A 22058-nucleotide genomic window follows, 5' to 3' on the forward strand; every position below is an offset into this window, starting at 1 on the left:
GGTCAATCACATTTGTTTTCTCCCTTCTGTCCTGGAACACTGGGACAAGTGGTGAGAGGTTGCTAGGAGACTGCTAGGAGGGAAATTCGGGGAGATCTTAAGGAAAAGTGCCTAGTGTTCCATTGTAACACAGCTTGCCCTCAAAATAATCTAGAAAACTGATTTGTGAAGGGGATTGCTAAGCAAAACAAGCTTAGCAAAAATTTGGTTTCCAAAACTTAAAAGAAAAGCACCTTGCTCTGCTTGAGTGAACTTTTTACCCTGTGTTGTTCCTTCCCCTCCCTCGTGGAACTTAGGGGTGGTGGGCCTCTGTGCCTGGTTTTATTGGGGGTCCCTTAACCCGGGTTTCTAGGTCTCTGTACTCTATGTCATTAACTTAAACTTTATATGCATTTTCTAGTCTTTTCTTTAAAGTGCTAAGAGTATTGGGACTTAGAAATTAAAATGTTACCACTAGTGATTATGAATGCAGATTTGATTTGCTCAACCCTGTGTAAAGTCTTCTGTGTAGCAGGGAATTTCAACTAAGTTCTTAAAGGCCTGGTAAGCTTTGTTATTGTGATAAGGCTAGTTTAATTGGGAATGTTCATGCCTTACAGGGAAAAAAACTGAACTTCCTCCCCAAGGTAAACATCTTTGGGTATTTAGGAATTTGTGATTATTGAGAATTTTGGTTTTGTGGCACTTTGGGATTTGTGATGCTTAAAAGACATTTTATACAACTTGGTTTTGATAAATCCCAATCTTTAAGGTTTCCATCTAATTTATTTTATGAAAGTTTAGTGATTATTTTCTTTAACATCAGGATAAATTGTAAACTTTTTGTTTTAGAAAGGGAAATCCTTTTTACAAAGAAATGTTTTGCAAAATCTTTTTGTGTGATTCTAAGACCTACTAAATTTTCATTTGCAAGCAAATTTGTTCCAATAATTTGGTACTGATAGCAATTACATTAAAACCTATTGTGGGGGGTGGCTAGGTGGTGCAGTGAGTAAAGTGCCGGCCCAGAGTCGGGAGGACCTGAGTTCGGTTCCAGCCTCGGACCCTTACACACACACACACACACACACACACACACACACAACTAGCCGTGTAACCTTGGGCAAGTTACTTAACCCCAATTGCCCTCTAAAAAAAAGGCAAACAAAAAAAACCTACAGTGAATTTTCTAAGTTTCCCTCCTAGGATTGTTGTAGCCTTTAATAGGTGCTTTCAGAAAAACAGTCTTAGTTCATGCTTCAGGTATCCTAAGAAAGGGCATTAGTCTGGTGACTGTTGATCTAAAAAGTTCAATGTCCCACTCTAAATTTTAAGGGATGGGCATAGAAGTGAAAAGTTAGAACAGCTAAAAATGGTTTAGCAGATTCAAAGGTTTGCAACTGATCTTTAAGGAGTTTTGAAACCCCTCCTGCCACCCCCCCCCCCCCCCCATCACTCCCTTTCCCCCACTTCCTCCCCCTTGAGTCCAGAGGGTATCTCAGTAGAATTGTAAACAGCCCTGGAGTTTTTGTATTAACTCCTCTAATCCCAGATCAGATTAGGAAAAGAGAGTTTCACTCTTCTCCCCACCTGCAAACTCACCTTCCCCCACCTGGCAAAAGAAATGTGGGGGAAGATGCATCACCTAACGGTGAAGGCTGGTAATGGCCCTGAGCCCCTGCCGCCAAAAGCCAGGAAGTGCCTCTTGTGAGGTAAGAAGCCAGCAGTCATCTGCCCTGGGTAAGAGAGTTCATCCTTCTTTTGACTATAGCTTATGAAAATTATAAGATTGTTGGTTATGTTTTAATGCTAAAACCTAAAGCTGGTAATTGATTGCTGTGCGTGTGTATTGTAGGGGAAAGAGGATTCTGCTCATTCAGAGCAGTCCTTAGGGCTAGTCAAAAGCACAGCCCATAGCAGCTGTATCCTATGGCGTGGAAAACGCAGCTCCTCAGGGGTCCCTCTCCATCCTCCTAATTTTATAAGATTGCCAAAGAGCTTGTTTGGGTTATGGAGTTCCTAAATAAGGAATTTGGCATGCTGAGAATTTGCAAGTATGCAGAAATGATCTCTAATGATTGACTTTTGCACGAGGACAAGTTTAAATTTTGAGATGAGTCCTGGTAAAATTCTTGATCAGTGAAACTTGCCATCTGAGGTAAAAGCTCTTGGGACTATAATGGATTTTATTTTGAGTTGTCTGATAGATCATAAAAATCTATCATTAGTCAATACTCAATAATCCACTCTTTCCTTACTCCAATCCAGTCTCAACGCAGCTACCAAAGTGATTTTCCTAAAGCTCAGGTCTGACCACGTCAACCCTACCTCCCCAGCCCCCAGTCAATAAACTCCAGTGTCTCTTCTTGCTTCTAGGATCTAATACAAAATGCTCTATTTGGCATTCAAAGTTCTACTTCTCTAGTGTTCTTACATTTTACTTCTCACCATATACTCTGATTCTGTGACACTGACCTCCTGGCTATTCCAGAAACAAGATACTCCATCTCTTGACTCCTGGCAGTTTTTCTGGCTCCCTCCAATGTTTGGAACACCCTTCCTCCTCCACTCTGACTACTGGCTTCCCTGGCTTCTTCTGTTTTTATTTTTTATTTTAAAGCAATTGGGCTTAAGTAACTTGCTCAAGGTTACATGGCCAGTTATTTTGTGTGGATGCCAAGTATCTGAGGCTGGAACCGATCCCGGGTCTCCTGATGCTGGGGCCGGCACTCTTACTCACTGTGCCACCTGGCCACCCCTTCTTCTGTTTTTTTTTTTTGCTTTTTTTTTGGAGGGGCACTTGGGGTTAAGTGACTTGCCCAAGGTCACATGGCTAGTTTTTTGTGTGTGTTAAGTGTCTGAGGCCAGATTTGAACTCAGGTACTCCTGATTTCCTGGCTTCTTCTAAATCCCAACTAAATTCCTACCTCCTACAGGAAGACTTTCCCAATCCCTCTTAATTCTAGTGCCTTCTCTCTGTTAAAAATTTCCTATATATCCTGTATATAAATTGTTTTATATATATTTGTTTGCATGTTGTCTTCCCCATTAGATTGTAAACTCCTTGTGGGCAGGGATTGCCTTTTGCCTCTTTTTGTATTCTCAGTGCTTAGAATAGTGCCTGGAACATAATAGATACTTAATAAATGCTTGTTGGTTGATTGGGAAGGAAAAGGGGGGAATTAGAAGGAAGGCAGGTTGAGGGAGGGATGAGTCCTAAGCAAATATACTCTAAGGCTGTACAAAAATATTTATAGCAGCTCTTTTTTGTGACGTCAAAGAACTGGAAAGTGTATACACACATATGTCATGGAATACTATTCTTGCCACTGGCTCTCTCTTCCACCGGTGTCTGCTGTGTGTTCAATGCTGTCAGGTCCCAGGTTTAGCTGTATCCCTAGATACCAAGCACTGAACTCTTTGAGGCTATCCAGGATGACTCATATCAGCCTACTACAGACTTTCAGAGCTCCACAGGGACTATGGGCAGAGCCTTAGACAAATGGCTGGCTTGGTCACAAAGTCCTTTAGAAGTTTCAGAAGAGATGAAACAAGAGATAAAAATAATGTAAATGAAATAGGAGAACCAAAAGAAAGAATTGGAAAGGGGATGAGAAACTTAGTCTGGAGGGCATAAAAATCTGACTCAATCATAGACTCCCTGAAAATTAGAATGGATTAAACAGAAATCTATTTAATTAGAAGAAAATGTAAGGTAATAACCAACTGACCTAGAAATAGAACAAAGATAGATAAAGAATCATCAGACAACCCAAAATCATGAATGAGTTTTAAAAAGTGGGTGTCATATTTCAAGAAATCTTAAATGAAAACTACTCAGACTTATTAGAATGAGAGAGCAAAGTGAAAATGCAAATAATTCACTAGTCATTTGCTAAATGAAACCCAAATATGAAAACTTGCACAAATTTTATTGCTTGAATCCATGAGATCTTCCAGGTTAAAGAAACAATACTGTGAATAGCCAGAAAGAATTAAAGAACCAAGAATCACACAAGATTAGTCTATAAAGTATGAATGTGCATGTATAATTAATGTCATATTGTCTGGCTTCTAAATGGGTAAGGGAGGGGCTGGAGGGAAGAGAATTTGGAACTCAAAATAAAAAAATGAATGTCAAAAATAATAAAAGTAAAAACATAATTGGAAAACATTTAACAAAATAAAAATATGATAAAGTATTAAAATAAGATATTTGGAAGCCTAACTACCAAAACATACATAGGAACTTATGAATATAGCTATAAATCACCTTTTACAGAAATAGAGACAGGCTTAAATAACTGGAAAAACAATCACTACACATAATTAGACCATGCCAGCATAATAAAAATGATAATACTATCTAAATCAAATTTACTTATTGAGTACCATGCCAATCAAAATTCTAAAGGCTTACTTTTAGAGTTAGGGGAAAAAAAGGAATCTGGAAAAACAAAAAGTCAAGAATCTTAAGGAAAATAATAAAAAAAATGTTGGAAGAAAGGAGGTCAGGCATCACCAGATCTCCAATTATATCACAATGCAGCAATAATTAAACTGTTTAGTATAATTAAAAAAAAATAGAAATCTTGATCAGTGGGACAGATTAGGTACTCAACGTACAGAAGCAAATTAACATAAGTAGTACTGTGTTTAATGAACGCAAATGCCTTAACTACTGAGGGCTCACTGTTTGACAAAAACTATTGAGAAAATTGGGAACCAATCTGGCAGTCATAGGTTGAGACTAATAGCTCAAACCCAAGCCAAGATTGACTCAAAATGGATAAATGACTTAGATATAAAAGGTCATACCATTAACAAATTAGAGGAACAGGGAAAGATATATCTTTCACAACTATGGATTGTGCAAACAAGGGATAAGAGAATCACAGAAAATAAACTAGACAATTTTGATTAAAAATTGTTAAAAAGATTAAAAAGTTTTTGTGCAAACAAAATCAAGATATTTAAATTTGAATGGAAACAGTTAACTTTTAAAATCTTTGCAGCATATTCCTTTTTTAAAGTGCTGATATCTCATATAATTCTAAAAAACTGATTCAAGTATAGAAGAATAAGACCCATCCCCCAAGAGATATATGATCAAGGAATATGAATATGAATAAATAGTCTTCAAAGGAAAAATTCAAACTATCAAAGCCATATGAAAAATTCTCCAAATCAAGAAAAAGAAAAGAATGTCATTCAAGCATTGCTTTCTTTTTTCTTTTGGTCTTTATTAATTTGTTTACTTTTAGTTTACAAGATTCATTACCACAATTCCTTGACTTTCAAACCCCCCTCCTCTTCCCCCCCCCCACCCCACCCCGTGGCATACAATCCAGTATAGTATCTGCAAATACTTTCACATTAGGCATTAGTCAGGAATGGGAAAGAGGAAACAAAACCAAACAAGAAAAAGAAAAAGGGCAGGTAGTTTGCTTCAATCTGGGTTTAATCTCAGTTCTTTCCCTGGATGCAAACATCTCTCTCCATTATGAGTCTTTTGGGTTTAACTTATGTCTCTGGATTGCTGAGAAGAGTTGAGTTTATCAAAGTTGGTCATCACACGTGCGCTGTGTCTGTAATTGTGTACAAATTCCTCCTGGCTCTACTCTTCTCGCTCAGCATCAGTTCGTATAAGCCTCTCTAGGTAAATATGAAGTCCATCTGCTCCTCATTTCTTATTGCACAATAGTATTCCATATAACATGCATATACCACAACTTGTTCAGCCATTCCCCAATTGATGGGCACCCCCTTAATTTCTAATTCTTTGCTACCACAAAAAGAGCCGCTATAAATATTTTTGTACATATGGGTCTTTTTCCCACTTCTATGATCTCTTTGGGATACAACCCTAGAAGCTAGGTCAAAGGGTATGAAATTATTTATAGCCCTTTGGGCATAATTCCAGATTGCTTTCCAGAATGGTTGGATCAGTTCACAACTCCACCAGCAATGCATTAGTGTTCCAATTTGTCCACATCCTCTCCAGCATTTGTCATTTTCCTGTTTTGTCATCTTAGCCAATCTGTCTGGTGAGATGTGGTACCTCAGAATTGTTTTGATTTGCATTTCTCTAATCAATAGTGATTTAGAGCATTTTATCATATGATTATAAATATCGTTATATGCTTATAAATATATTTAATTTCTTCCTCTGTAAACTGCCTGTTCATATCCTTTGACCATTTATCAATTGGGGAATGACTTGTATTCTTATAGATTTGACTCAATTCTCTGTATATTTTAGAAATGAGTCCTTTATCAGTGACATAGGTTGTAAAAATTCTTTCCCAATTTTCCACTTCCCTCTTAATCCTGGTTACATTGGCTTTGTTTGTACAGAAGCTTTTCAATTTAATGTAATCAAAATTATCCATATTGCATTTTATAATGCCCTCTAATTCTTATTTGGTCATAAAGTCTTCCCCTCTCCACAAAACTGACAGGTAAACTATTCCTTGCTTTCCCAGATTGTTTAGAGTATCAGCCTTTATACCTAGATCATGCGCCCATTTAGATTTGATTTTGGTATATGGTGTTAGATAATGGTCTATGCCCAGTTTCTGCCATAATATAATCCAGTTTACCCAGCAGTTTTTGTCAAATAGTGAATTCTTATCCCTAAAACTGGGGTCTTTGGGTTTATCAAACAGTAGATTACTATACTCATTGACTGCTGAGTCTCGTGTACCCAATCTATTCCATTGATCCACTACTCTATTCCTCAGCCAGTACCAAGTAGTTTTGATGACCGCTGCTTTATAATACAGATTAAAATCTGGTATAGGTAGTCTACCTTCCCTAGCATTTCTTTTCATTAATTTCCTTGATATTATGGACCTTTTGTTCTTCCAAATGAATTTTGTTACTATTTTTTCTAGCTCTATAAGGTAGTTTTTTGGTAAACTGATTGGTATGGCACTAAATATATAATTTAATTTAGGTAAAATGGTCATTTTTATTATATTAGCTCGACCCAGCCAGCAAATGATGTCTTTCCAATTAGTTAGATCTGACTTTATTTGTGTGAAAAGTGTTTTGTAGTTGGTTTTGGGTTTGTTTTGGCAGGTAGATGCCCAAATATTTTATAATGTCTACAGTAACTTTAAATGGATTTTCTCTTTCTATCTTTAGCTGTTGAATTTCATTAGAAATATACAGGAATGCTGAGGATTTATGTGGGTTTATTTTATATCCTGCAACTTTGCCAAATTTATTTGTTGTCTCAAGTAGTTTTTTTACTTGATTCTCTAGGATTCTCTAAGTATATCATCATATCATCTGCAAAGAGTGATAGCTTGGTCTCTTCTTTGCCTAATTTGATTCCTTTGATTTCTTTTTCTTCTCTAATTGCTACTGCTAACATTTCTAGTACCAGATTGAATAAGAGGGGTGATAGTGGACATCCTTGTTTCACCCCTGATCTTATTGGAAATGCTTCTAGCTTCTCCCCATTACATATAATACTTGCTGATGGCTTTAAATAGATGCTACCTATTATTTTAAGGAAGGCTCCATTTATTCCTATTCTTTGTAGTGTTTTTAATAGGAATGGATGTTGTATTTTGTCAAAAGCCTTTTCTGCATCTATTGAGATAATCATGTGGTTTTTGCTAGTATTATTGTTGATATGATCAATTATACTGATGGTTTTCCTAATATTAAACCATCCTTGCATTCCTGGAATAAATCCTACCTGATCAAAGTATATTATTTTTGTGATAAGTTGCTGTAGTCTTTTTGCTAATATTTTATTTAAAATTTTTGCATCTATATTCATGAGGTAGATTGGTCTATACTTTTCTTTCTCTGTTTTATCTCTTCCTGATTTAGGTATCAGTACCATATTTGTGTCATAAAAAGAATTTGGTAGGACTCCTTATTCACTAATTTTCCCGAATAGTTTGTAGAGTATTGGAGTCAATTGTTCTTTAAATGTTTGACAGAATTCACAGTAAATCCATCTGGCCTTGGAGATGTTTTCCTAGGGAGTTCCCTGATGACTTGTTCTATTTCTTTTTCTGAGATGGGGTTATTTAAGTAATTTACTTCCTCTTCAGTTAATTTGGGCAACCTATATTTTTGTAAATATTCATCCATTTCACTAAGATTGTCAAATTTATGTGCATACAACTGGGCAAAATAATTCCTATTATTGTTTTAATTTCCTCTTCATTGGTGGTAGGTTCACCCTTTTCATTTTTGATATTCATAATTTGGTTTTCTTCTTTCTTTTTTTTATCATATTGACTAAGGGTCTATCAATTTTATTGTTTTTTTTTTCATAAAAACAGCTCTTAGTTTTATTTATTAAATCAATAGTTTTCTTAATTTCAATTTTATTAATCTCTCCTTTGGTTTTCAGTATTTCTAATTTAGTATTTAATTGGGGATTCTCAATTTGTTTTTTTTTTCTAGCTTTTTAAATTGCATGACCAATTCATTTACCTCTCTTTTCTCTAATTTATTCACGTATGCACTCAGGGATATAAAACTTCCCCTAAGAACTGCCTTTGCTGCATCCCACAAATTTTGATATGTTGTCTCATTATTGTCATTCTCTTGAATGAAGTTACTGATTGTTTCTATGATTTCTTGTTTGACCCACTCATTCTTTAGGATTAAATTGTTTAGTTTCCAATTAGTTTTTGTCTCTTTCCATGGCCCTTTATTGCATATGATTTTTATTGCATCATGATCTGAGAATGATGCATTTATTATTTCTGCCTTTCTGCACTGAATTGTGAGGTTTTTATGTCCTAGTACATGATCAATTTTTGTGTATGTGCCATGTACTGCTGAGAAGAAGGTATAATCCTTTTTATCCCCATTTAGTTTTCTCCAGAGATCTATGATACCTACCCTCTCTAAAATTCTGTTCACCTCCTTAACTTTTTTCTTGTTTATTTTGAGGTTGGATTTATCAATCTCAGAGAGGGGGAGATTAAGGTCTCCCACTAGTATAGTTTTGCTATGTATTTCTTCCTCTAATTCCCTTACCTTCTTCTCTAGGAATTTGGATGCTATACCACTTGGTGCATATATGTTAAGTAATGATATTGCTTCATTCTCGATGGTGACTTTTAGCAGGATACAGTTTCCTTCCTTATCTCTTTTAATTAGAGCAATTTTTGCTTTTGCTTTATCTGAGATAAGGTTTGCTACGCCTGCTTTTTTTTTTTTACTTTAGCTGAGGCATGATATATTTCACTCCAACCTTTTACCTTTACCCTGTGTGTATCCCTCTGTTTCAGATGTTTTTCTTGTAAACAGCATATTGTAGGATTATGATTTTTAATCCATTCTGCTATCCACCTCCGTTTTATGGAAGAGTTCATTCCATTCACATTCACAGTTATGATTATTATCTTTTTCTTTCCCTCCCCTGTTAATGCTTATATTTTTATCCCCTTCTCCCTTCCCCTCCTTAATAGTTTTCCTTTTGACCACCGCCTCCCTCAGTATTCCCTTATCAGCCCCCCTCCCTTTTCCTCCACTTTCCCCTTACTTCTTCCCTCCCTACTAACCATGCCCCCCCTTTCATAGCCCTTCCCCCTCCTACTGCCTGTAGGATATTTTTATACTTAATGAAGTATGTTATTTCTTCTTCACACCAAGAGTGACAGGAACAAATCTCATATGAAACTCCTCTCCCTCCTCTCTTTCCCTCTAATATAATACATTTTGCATCTCTTCTCCATAGAGTCCTATGCTTAACTGGTTGTTATTCCCTCCTTGCACCAGTCCCAATGAGGGAAAAGCTCATATAATACCCATCTCCTTCCTTTCTTTTCCTCTGCTATATTGTTTTTATGCCTCTTTGTGTGGCATAATTTACCCTTTTCCACTTTATTCATTCCTCTTCTTCCATTGCAGTCTTTTTGTAGCCCTTAATAAGATTTTTTTAATCATCATTTTGTGTAATTTACACTCATACCCTCTACTTGTCTATAAACAGTTTGCTCTTATTAAATAACAGGGTGTGTGTGTTTGTGTGTGTGCGTTTTCCTTGTTTACCTTTCTATGTCATTCTTGCATCTAGTAATTGGAGGTTGAATTTTCCATTGACCTCTGGCTTTTTCATCCGAAAGGTCTGGAAATCTGTTATATCATTGAATGACCATCTCTTTGCCTGGAAGAATATGCTCAGTCTCACTGGGTAGGTGATCCTTGGTTGTAACCTGATCTCTTTTGCCTTGTGGAAAATTGAATTCCACTGCCTCTGATCTTTCAGTGTAGAGGCTGCCAAATCCTGTGCGATCCTCACTGTGGTTCCTCGATATTTGAATTGTTTCCTTCTGGCCACTTGAAGTATTTTCTCTTTTACCTGGTAGTTCTTGAGTTTGGCCACAACATTTTGAGAACTTTTCAATTTGGAATCTCTTTCAGCAGGTGTCAGGTGAATTCTCTCGATTTCTGTTTTACCCTCAGGTTCTAGTATCTCAGGGCAGTTTTCCTTAATGAGCTCTTGGAGAATGTTGTCCAGGCTCATTTCTTCATCATGATTTTCTGATAGGCCTATGATTCTCAGGTTAGCTCTCTTGGATCTGTTTTCCAGGTCAGTTATTTTTCCATTGAGATATTTTACCTCTTTTTCTAATTTTTCATTCTTGTTGTTTTGTTTGATTAATTCTTGGTTACTCATAGAGTTATTTGTTTCAATTTGGTTGATTCTGGTTTTTAGCCAATCATTTTCCTTGGTTAGTTTTTGGAGCTCCTTTTCCATATCATATACTTTTCTTTTTAAGGAGCTGTTTTCTTCATTATAATGTTTTTCTACTTCTGCAGTTTTGATTTTAAAAGAATTATTCATTTTGTCTTCTATCTCTCTCATTTGGTTTTCAAAGTTCCTTTTGAGCTCATCTAGGAGAGCTTCCTGTGCTTGGGACCCGTTCCCTGTTGATGTTTCAGCTGTGGGTGTGGAGTCCACATTGTCTCCCTCTGAGTTTGGTTTCTCCCTCTGAGGATAGTAGGACTTCAGAGTCTTTGTAGCCTGTTTTCTACCCATTTTGAGGCAGAGCCCTAGCCATGCCCTTCCTCTAGGGTTCCCAAGCCTTTACTGTTGAGGGTTTTGCCCTGAGGCAAGAGTTACTATATTTTCAGGGTAGGGGGGGGTTTGGAGCAGGCTGGGTTCACTCTGCCATCCTAGTCCTTGGAGGTCCTGATAGGGGCTTTTTTTTTTTTTTAAATTTCTGGGCTATGGAGTGGTTTTCCCAGGAGTATTTGCTGTCCTGGACAGGGGCCCTGCATTTGGTTCTTACCTTGCTCTTCCCTGTCCCAGCCCTTTGGTGAAAGGCCTGATAGTGGCCCTTGTGGTTGGTGGGACGACTTGCCCCCCTCGTTGGTCAGGCCTCCTCCTGACCTATCCTGTGCTGTTGCTTCCCGGCCTGTCTCTGTATGCCTCAAGCATTGTTTCCAAACATACAGACATGAACAGAAGGAAAAGAGACGAGTAGCACAACTTTGAAAATATAGCCATGTAGAAATCTCCTAAGTTTGGAGGTTAAGTTTCTGAGTTGGGGGTGAGCTTCCTAGAAGATGGTGATTTCCAAAATGGCACCACTACTCAGAGGTGAAGTAGCTCTGTCACCAGGAATATGCTATAGCTGAAAGGTGAGCCATGCCCTGACTGGCTAGGAGATTTGGACCTTGTAAATTGCTGAAATTGCAGGTCTGAGATGAAGTGAATATTTATTTCAACATTACCACAAAGTTGTCTTTATTTTTGGGGGGAGTATAATGTTTGTGATGAGTTATGAGTTTATGTTTTGGTATTGTTAATAAATACTAAAAGAGTTTTTGTGTTTTAAGCATTGTCTGTGGTGGAGGTATGAACATTGTCTTTTAACCAATACCTATGTTGTTCCTTGAGCACCTTTACTAGATGGTAATCATTCAATCTGTTTTGGGTAGCCTCCAGACATGAGCCATACCTAAGATTTTTTTTAAAGACTTCCTTGAAATTACTCTGAGGTAGAGGTAAGGAGCCAAAGAGGCCAAAAGAAGCATGACTCTACTTGATTTGGCATCATGTCCCTCCAGTTTAAATCTAGACCATGTAAACCCATAATCAAAGCCCCTTGTGAGAGGATGCCTCCTGGGCCTAAAGTCACAAGTATGGCTTAGGGTGAGGAAAAAATCTTATTCTCTTCTGGGCACCCCACTATACTTACTACCTAGAATTCAGGGGTGGGGAACCTGCAGCCTCAAGGCTACATGTAGCCTTCTAGGTCCTTGGGTGCGGCCTTTTGACTGAGTCCAAGTTTTACAGAACAAATCCTTTTTGTAAGGATTTATTATTAAATTCAAATTTACTTTAGTTCAGATAAGAGTGAGGTTTATTTGATGTCTGTTCACTCCACTCCACCCCTTCCTTGACGTTTGTCTATTCTTCCTCTCATGTACCTCAATTATGATAAATAATTCCATCGCTTCTTCCTCCTTTCTACACACTAATACATTACTTTTATCTTCCCTTTTCTTCCCTTTCTTAAAAAACTCAACTGAATCAACTCATCTTTAGAATATGTGTGTGTCTTTTAAACTCCATCAATACTCTTGGAAAACATTAAGATTTTGAAGAGATTCTTGATTCTTCTCTTTCTATCACCATACCATCATATAACCCTTTTCAATTGCTCACATAAACTTAGCTTTCTAGGACTCTTGTGCATTTCAAAGTTCTTACTTAGCCCTGGTCTTTTCATCAGAAAAATCTCTATTCTATTAAAGATCCATTTCCTTTCCTTGTAGGATTATGGCCAACTTTGCAGGATAAATTATTCTTTGTTGTAAGTCTATATCTTTTTGCCTTTGGACTCAAAACTCTCCCTTTGTTAATGCTAGAAGCTGCCAGTTCTCTTTTGTTATACTTCTGTTATTCTTGGTACTTGAACTCCTTTCTATATGTACGAGGTGTTCAGGGAGGCCTAGCACCTCTGGTTTGAGGGCTTGCCAAGTCCTTTTCAGGGCTCCTCATTCACCTTTGGCATCCATTTGTCACCCAACTCTCACCTGTGGCTCCAAGAAGCTGTAGCCTGTGGAGTGGCCACACCCCAGTAAAATCATCTTGGGCAGATGAGCTAAACCAGGTTGAGGGTAATTGACAGGTCTCAAACCCATTGGTAAGTTAGGGGAAGGCTATTGCAAGCATGTGAAGACTTCCCCTGGAAGAATGGGTGGATGAGAACAATTTGTTCCAATGGCTATGAAGGTGGCTGAACCAGGTGCTGTGGAGTGCTTAGAGCCTGGTCAGACACTGAAGATGCTAAGTCATCCATCACATACTGGGCCATTGCTGGTTGCTTTGACTTGTGCCTTGCTATTGAACTTTGATGACTGTGGAAGAGAGAGTGAGGATAATGACTTTTTTCCAACTCTGCCTCACTTAAATCTAATTCACATGCAAGTCATTACCCTGTAACATCATTGGTCCTCTTCAAAAATGAAGGATAAATAACAACAGATCTTTGTAGTGTTTTTTCTCTTGGATGTGAAAACTCTGACATTCCTGGAACTTTTCCTTTGGGGGTTTCTTTCAGGAAGAGATGGATGAAATCTTTCTATTTTCTCTTTGCACTTTGATTCTAATAGATTGTGCAGTTTTCATTAATGCTTTCTTGAAATACTGTCCAGATTTTTAAAAATCATAGTTTTCAGAGAGCCCAGTGATTTTTTATCTGTCCTTGACTTGTTCTGACCTACATTTTCTTCTATTTCTTTCAATTTTGTTCTAATATTTCTTATTTACTCACAGAGTAATTGATTTCTATTTGGTCTAGTCTAGTTTTCAGGGAGTCTGCTACTTGGATTAGTTTTACTACTTTCGTTTCTAATTTGTTTATTCTACTTCCATTTCTTTTCTCCAGAGCTTTTATTTCATTGTTTATCTTATGCTTCATTTCTTCTAGGTATTCATGTATTCCTTATGGAAAAATGCTTTTTTCCCTTTGAACTTGAAAGTTACTCTTTTACTCTAACTCTAGATTTTCAATAGTTTTTGATATTGCTTGATGTCCTGGTTTCTTACACTGTTCTCTACCTCTCCAGGTTAAGACCTCTTGGACTTATGAAGTTCAAAGTACTAGATTTTCTATGTTCTCTCTGGTGTCCCAAGACAGAATAAAAGGGAACTCAGAGCCACTATACTTGGGTTGTTCTTACTCAAGTTGTCATACTGCTCTGCTCTCTAGTGCTCTTTGGGGCATTGAATATCACCATCCTGGGGTTTTTTAATCTTCCCGGTTCTTTCTCAGTGGTCCCTCTGCTCTTTTTTCCTTCTGGGTACAGAGATTTGTGGGCTATATTTGTTTTTGGCCCATCTGCCATCTTTTTTGCCTGTGCTGGCACCAACTTTGCTGGTAGCCCCCTTTCTCCTTGCCTGTGGGGTTCTGGCTGACTTTTGGTGCAATTCTTGGGTGGAAGAAGTGACTTATTATAATTTTTCATTGGATTTTTAATCATTATGAATATGGAGCCAATTTCAGGTATTTGCTGGAGTAGTTCTGTGGGCATTAGATGGTTCATCTCTGTTCCCATCCTGGTCATCCTCACAGCCCTCATTCTGGTAGATAGCTTCAGTGCTTCACTTCTTAGTACTGGAGGCAGATATCTTTGTGGTCTTTTATGGAAAGTTCTGCAGATCTGCTTTGTTTCCTTTCTATTTTTTAAAATTCCTACCTCACTTATTTGTTGTGAGGTTAAAATGTTATAATTTATGCAAACACTTAAAAGACTTTTGCTTTTATACAATAATGCAATAACATTACATTACATCAATAACTATTCTCCATTTGATGGACACTCACTTTGTTTCCAGTTTTTTGCTACCACAAAAGTGCTGCTATAAATATTTTGATGTATATGGGACCTTTCTGTCTTTGCCCTTTTGTCAAACCTCTCAAGTATTATAGGGCTCTGAAAATGCCTAATAGCTAGCAGATGTATATTTATCTAAAAATGTGCATCTCCTTCTCTCCCACTCCTGCTCAGCCTTCAGTTCATCAGACCTTCTCTTGTAACAAAGATTAAAAAACAAAACAAGAAATAGTTGGCTTCAGCAAAGCCAATCAACATGCTATGCCTGACTTTATATGTTATGTTATATGCTGGGGGATCTCCTCTTCATCAAAGAAAGGAGGAAGGTACATTTTCTCACTTCTTCCAGGATAAGTTTGGTCAGTATAATTACACAATACTTAGTTTCATTTAATAGTTAGCTAGCTAGATGATAGAATGGTGAAAAATTAATTAATCACTTATGTGCCAGGCCTAGTGGTAAGCAATAGAGATAAAAACATAAGTAAGCATGATACCCTCTTTCCTTAAGTAGCTTACACTCTGTTGAGTGAAACAGCAAATAAAGGGGTATTGAAGAGGGTGAGACACTTGCAGCAGCATGGTGTACTAATGGTGTTTAAATAGATTGGAAGTCTGGATCCTTAGGAAGATAAGGGGAAAGCTCACCTATCAGAACCAGGGACTTCAAGCACAGAATTCAAATTCCTAGTGGGAAGAAGAAGAAAATAATGGTCTCAAAGCAGAAGGTATGGTAGCTTCAGCTGGGACATGGAGAGAAGTTTTATAGTTCTTTCTTCCATTTACATCATTGTAGCTATTATGGAATTGTTTTCCTGATTCTAGTAATTTTACTCTGTATCAGCTCATAAAAATATTTACATGTGTTGTGCAGAGAATAAGAGAGAGCTGAGACTTGGGCTCAAGGTAAATTTAGGTGTGGATTTATTGATGAAGCGCGCGACTGCCTGGAGTATACACTCAAATCAGGCAGCCCCGAATTGTGGTACACACAGTGCTTATAAAGGCTAAAACCACAAAACCACAATTGGGGATGGGAACTAGCATAAGAAATGATACACAGAAGCCAAGAATTGCTATTGGTTAGATCTATAGCTCAGGGCTAATATGGGAAACCGGTGCAAGGGTACAAGGGTGTCCCTCCCAGAATAGAGTGGAGGGTACAGGGTGAAGGGGGATAGGCTAGGGTCATGTTCTGGGTAAAGGGTATGGGGACCCTGCTTGGTCAGAAGGAACAGAACAGGGTAATCTCAAATAACCTTGTACCTGGGACTACACCTTGGGCAATACCCAAGATTATGCCTTAAGCTGTTTCAAGCCATTACAGGGTATAGGATAGAGACAAAGACAAATATATAAAGGGGCTTAATGGTGGGCTTCAAATCAGGAGATGGGTAATTTGGGTTTGGGCACAATACATGTTTCTCTGGATTTCTCATATTTTGTCATTCCTTATAGCTCAATAATATTGTATCACACTCAAAAGCTATTCTCCATTTGTTGGATGTGCATTTTGTTTCCAGTTTTTTTGCTACTCAAAAGTGCTACTATAAATATTTTGGTGTATATGAGACCTTTCTCTCTTTGCCCTTTTGTCAAAGCTTCAAAGCATTTTAAGGTTCTGAAAATGCCCACTAGCCAGCAGAATTATATCTGGGTCAATTTTTTGTAATCTTTTCCCAACAATTTCTTTTCCGGAATAATTTATATGTATGTAAAGCACTTTGTAAAACTTAAATTTCTATATACATTTTATTATTATAATTACAATAATTTATGAATACGCCCTCAGATGCAATAGAGGGATATATTCTAATGCTGCACTAGACCTGTAATTGGACTATCAGAGAATATTTCTCTAATGTAACTGAGTATATGAACAAAAACATAATAATAATAATTTTTGATATTTAAACAGTTTTATGGTTTTCAAAGTGCTTTATGTAACCCATAGAGAAACATATGTATTTAAAATGTTTTATATAGATTCTCCAAAAGTCTTTCTTTGATGCTTCATCATGACATGTAGGTTACTCAGTGTTTTCAATAGCTCTGTTACTACAACCTTTCCTAGTAAATACAGGAATAAAGGTATGATGATGCCCATTGTCCCTGCTATTATTTGACATAATTCTAGAAAGGTTAATGGTAGCAATTAGAAAATAGAAAGAAATCAAAGACATGAATATAGGTAAAGAGGAGATATAACCAACCCTATTTGATGATGACATGATCATTTACTTAGAAAATCATAGGGAATCAGTAGAGATATTAATTGAGACCATTATCTTCAACAAAATTTAAGGCTAGACAATAAATCCATGAAAATCAGAAGCATTTCTTTATAATAACAAAATCCAAGGGGCAATAATAGAAAATAAAGTTCCATTTGAAATAACTATAAAATATATGCAGTAGCTAAGGATCAGTTTACCAAAACACACAAAATGCTTTTATAGTTTCAATTCAAAATTAATGGTTGGCCAATATCAATATGAAAACTACCAAAGTTAATGTATAGTTTTAATGTTATACCAATCAAACTTCAAAGGGATACTTACATTGAATGGGATTTTATAATAGAATGAAAACAAAAATCATTTGGAGAAACAAAATATCTAGAATTATCAAGGGAATTAATGAAAAGGGAGTAAGGAAGGATGAATGGCACTTTCAGACCTCAAACTTTATTATAAAACAACCATTACAAAATAGTCATTAAAACCATTTGTCAGGGGCGGCCAGGTGGCTCAGCGAGTAAGAGTACCGGCTCCAGTGTTGGGATGACCTGGAGATCGAATCCCGGGCTCAGACACTCAGCACCACACCCAGAAATAACTGGCCGTGTAACCTTGAGCAAGTTACTTAACCCCGATTGCTTAAAAAAAAAAAAAAACATTTGTCACTGATTACAAAATAGAGAAGTAAATCAGTGGAAGAGACTAGACATAGGAGGAATTAGAAATGATGACATTTAATAACCTGGAGTTCAATAAACCCCAAGACATAAATTACTCAGGCAAGAACTTCCTATTTGATAAAAAATCTTGGAAAACTAGAAAATAGTCTGGCAGAAATTAACCTTAGACCAACAACTTACAACATATTCCACAACAAATTCATAATGGATATATGACCTTAATATTAAAGATCATATCATAAAAAATTCAAAGAGAAGTGGATCACATACAGCTAGGTCCCAATTAGTGTGAATAATTAATCCCATGAAGTGGTCACATTATTCAAATTTACACCACATACTTTGATTGGACTGAAAACCAATGATCATATTTACATATAACTATAAACTTTGAATAGTAGGAATTCAAATAATGTGAACACTTCAGATTTGTTATTTGCACTAATCAGGACTTAAGTGTTCCAATTTCATAGCTCTGAGCAAGAGATATAGTCTTATTCAAACAAAAGGTAAAGCCAATTACAAAAGAAAAAGTAGATAATTTTGATTACATGAAACGAAAAACTCCTGCACAAACAAAATGCATCTGGAATGAGAAGTGGTCTAATGCTGAAAAAAAGGTCAAATTTCTCACATAAAAGTGCATTATCTAAGATATAAATAGCTTATATACACAGTTATATGGATCTATGTGAGTCTGTATTTAAACAATTGTGTGGGTATAAACCAAAAAGTCATTTCAAAGGGAGCCCAGTACAGTCTTCTCTCCATTTCCCATCAGCTACACTACTTTTGGACTTTTACATTGATACAACTGAAATGAATGCAAACTGAGGCACGATTTATTGACAAAGCACTAATTTGCCAATAAACAGGGTTTCAGTCCCCTCAGAAAAGTTAAGATTGTAAATATGAGGAACAGCTCTCTTTTATAGACCAAAGGGGGAGCATCCAGAACAGAAGGCAGCATCAAAGATGAAGAAAGCAGTATGACTGGTTACAAAACTTATAGCACCATAGAAAGGGAAAACAATACAATTGGTCACAAAGTCTGTAGCATAGGGATGAGGAACAACATGACTGACTGGAAATTGGGAATGAAGGATTAGCAACAACCTTTGCTTCCATCCTGTCAGTAAGAAATGTTCATTGTTTGAGTCCACCTAAAGGAGAGATTAGCAATAGTGGACCAGAGTACCTTGAGTAACAGACCAGAGTCCTTGGCATCCACCTGTATCCTTCAAGGATAACAGATTTCCTTGAGGAAGAAAGGAAAGAAAGAAAGGAAAGGAAAAGAAAGAAAGAAAAAGGAAGAAAGAGAAAGAAAGAAAGAAAGAAAGAAAGAAGGAAAGAAAGAGAGAAAAAGAAAGAAAGAGAAATTGTGTTGCCCACCTGAAAGTTTGGTTGTTCGTGGCCAGCTCCTTCTCTACTCACACCCAGCTCTACACTGGCCTTCAGCTCTGTATTTAGGGTATAAATAAAGTACTAGGATTTATGGCTCAAATGGTATGATGCACCAGGATGCCCATAGAATGAAGTATTACATGCATTTCCAAGCACCTCATTTTGGTAACTGGTAAATGGGAGAGCACCTTAGAATAGGGCAACCAAAATGCTGGAGGGATTTAATTTCATATGGTCTTTAGTTGAAATAAGGAATGTTTAACCTGGAGAAGAGGTGTCCTGTGGGAGTTGGGATGGGGTGGGGGGCAGGACACACAATTGTTCTCTTTAAGTATATTGAAGGGCTGTTATGTGGAAGAAGCAACAGACCTGTTCTGTTTGGTCCTGGAAAGTGGGACTAGGAACAATGAATGGAATTTTCAAAGAGGCAGCTTTAGGCTTGAGTTAAGGAAATATTCCCTAACAAAGTAAAGCTTTGTGAAAGTGGGATGGGCTGTATTTTTCTTTAATGGGAAGTAATACTTCTTTAATGGAAGAATAAGAATTGGGAAACCTCATAATCCTAGAAGATTGAATCAGCCATGGTACTTACACCTCATCCTCAGTTGAGGGTAGAGCCATGACCTCCAAAATCTCCATTTAAGAAGGGGGCTCAGGACAAATTTCTTCCACTTGGCTGCCCTGCTTTGGGACTTCTCTGATTTCTCCATCATGCCCCTGCACTGGGCACCTCCTCCCCACCTTTTAAGCTTTCTTTTGTTTATTGTCTTCTCCCATTAGATTGTAAGGTCCTTGAGGGCAGGGACTGTCTCTATCTACAGCAATTAGCACAGTGTCCTCTACATAGAAGTACTTTATATATGCTTTTATGTATATACAATGACTATTCATTAGAGAGCTTTAAACACATGTGAAATAACAATTTATTGGGTATGGAATTGAGGAGATTTTTATGGGTTAATCTCTGAGATCCTTTCTAAAACCAAGATTTTATTATTCAAATCGCTTTCCTTATATATTTAATCACTTTATATTTCCAACATTTTTCCCAGAAAGTTGGACCATTGGTCCACCAGCAGTCTTACTACAAATTCCCCAACACTGATATCTCTTAATATTTGCAAATTTGATAAGTGTAAGGTGACACGTTAGGTCTGCTGTCACTTGCATTTATCTGATTATTCATGATTTTTATTTTTTCACCTTTTTTCTCTTTTATTTTTTAATTTACATCATTCACTTCCACAAGATTTTTAATTGCAAATTTTCTCCCCATTTTTCCCTTACCCACCACCCCAAAATAGCAATCCCACTGAATATCCCCTGCCCCAATCTGCTCTTTCCCATATCTTCCCCCATCCCTCCTCCGACTTTCCAGTAGGGCACAGTGGATCTCTATGCCTCAGTGCCTGTATATCTTATTTCCCAGTTGCATGTAAAGTAATAGTAATAATGGTATATATATATATATATTTGCTTTTTGGAGGGCAATTGGGGTTAAATGACTTGCTCAAGGACACATGGTTATTTTTTGTGTTAAGTGTCTGAGGCCACATTTGAACTCGGGTCCTCCTGACTCCAGGGCTGCTGCTCTATTCACTACACCACCTAGCTGCCCCAAAAGGGGAAAAAATATTTTTAAACATTGGATTTTAAAACTTTGAATTCCAGATTCTTTCCCTTCCTCCCTTGTCACCCACCCTGACTGGGAAGATAAGCAATTAAATATAGGTTGTACATGTGTAGCTAAGCAAAACATTTCCATAGTGGATATATTGTGAAAGACTGACTATATTTCCCTCCAACCTATCCCACCCCCACTTGTTCTATTCTTTACTTTGATCCTGTCCCTTTTCAAAAGTGGGTGCTTCCAACTTCCTTCCCCCCAAGCCTGCCCTCCCTTCCATGATCCCCCCTCTTATCCACTTTCCCCCTACTCTCTTATAGGGTGAGATTTAGTGTGTATGTCATTCTCTCCCCAAGCCAAATTCAATGAGAATAAGGTTGACTCATTCCCTTTTGCCTTCCTGTTCTTCTCCTCCACTGTAACAGTTTTCCCTTACCTCTTCTATATGAGATAATTTACCCCATTCTGTCTCTCCCCATCTCCTCTCATTATATTCCTCTCTCACCTCTTAATTTCACCTTTTAAGTATCATCCCTTCCTATTCAATTGGTCCAGTGCCCTCTGTCTATGTATACCTGTACACACATATACACACACTCACATATGTATTCATACGCCCATATACCCTCCTATGTAGACACACACACACACACATTTCTATTCCCTTCAACTATTCTCATACTGAGAAAAGTTTCATAAGTTACAATTATCATTTTTCCATGTAGGAATGTAAGTAGTTCAACTTTGATAAGTTTCTTATGATTTCTTTTCCCTATTTACCTTCTCATGCTTCTCTTGCTTCTTGTATCTGAATGTCAAATTTTCTATTGAACTCTGTTTTTTTCATCAGGAATGCTTGAAAGTCCTCTATTACATTGAATGACCATATTTTCTCCTGAAACATGAAATTCAGTTTTGCTGGGTAGGTGATTTTTGGTTTTAATCCCAGTTCCTTTGACTTCCAGCATATCGTATTCCAAGCCCTTTGATCCCTCAGTGTAGAAGCTGCCAGAACATCCTGTGTTATCCTGATTGTGTTTCCACAATATTGAAATTGTTTATTCCTGGCTGCTTGTAATATTTCCTCCTTGATGTGGGAATTCCGGAACCTGGCTATAATATTCCTAGGAGTTTTCTTTTTGGGATCTTTTTCATGAGGTGATTGGTGGAATCTTTCAACCCCTATTTTGCCCTCTGGTTCTAAAACATCAGGGCAATTTTCCTTGAGAATTTCTTGAAGGATAATTTCTAGGTTCTTTTTTTGATCATGACTTTCAGGTAGTCCAATAATTTTTA

This window comes from Petaurus breviceps, unplaced genomic scaffold (genome assembly GCF_028583685.1).
Source record: "Petaurus breviceps papuanus isolate PSGF00001 unplaced genomic scaffold, PetGlider_PUasm1.0 78, whole genome shotgun sequence".
Classification (NCBI taxonomy): domain Eukaryota; kingdom Metazoa; phylum Chordata; class Mammalia; order Diprotodontia; family Petauridae; genus Petaurus; species Petaurus breviceps.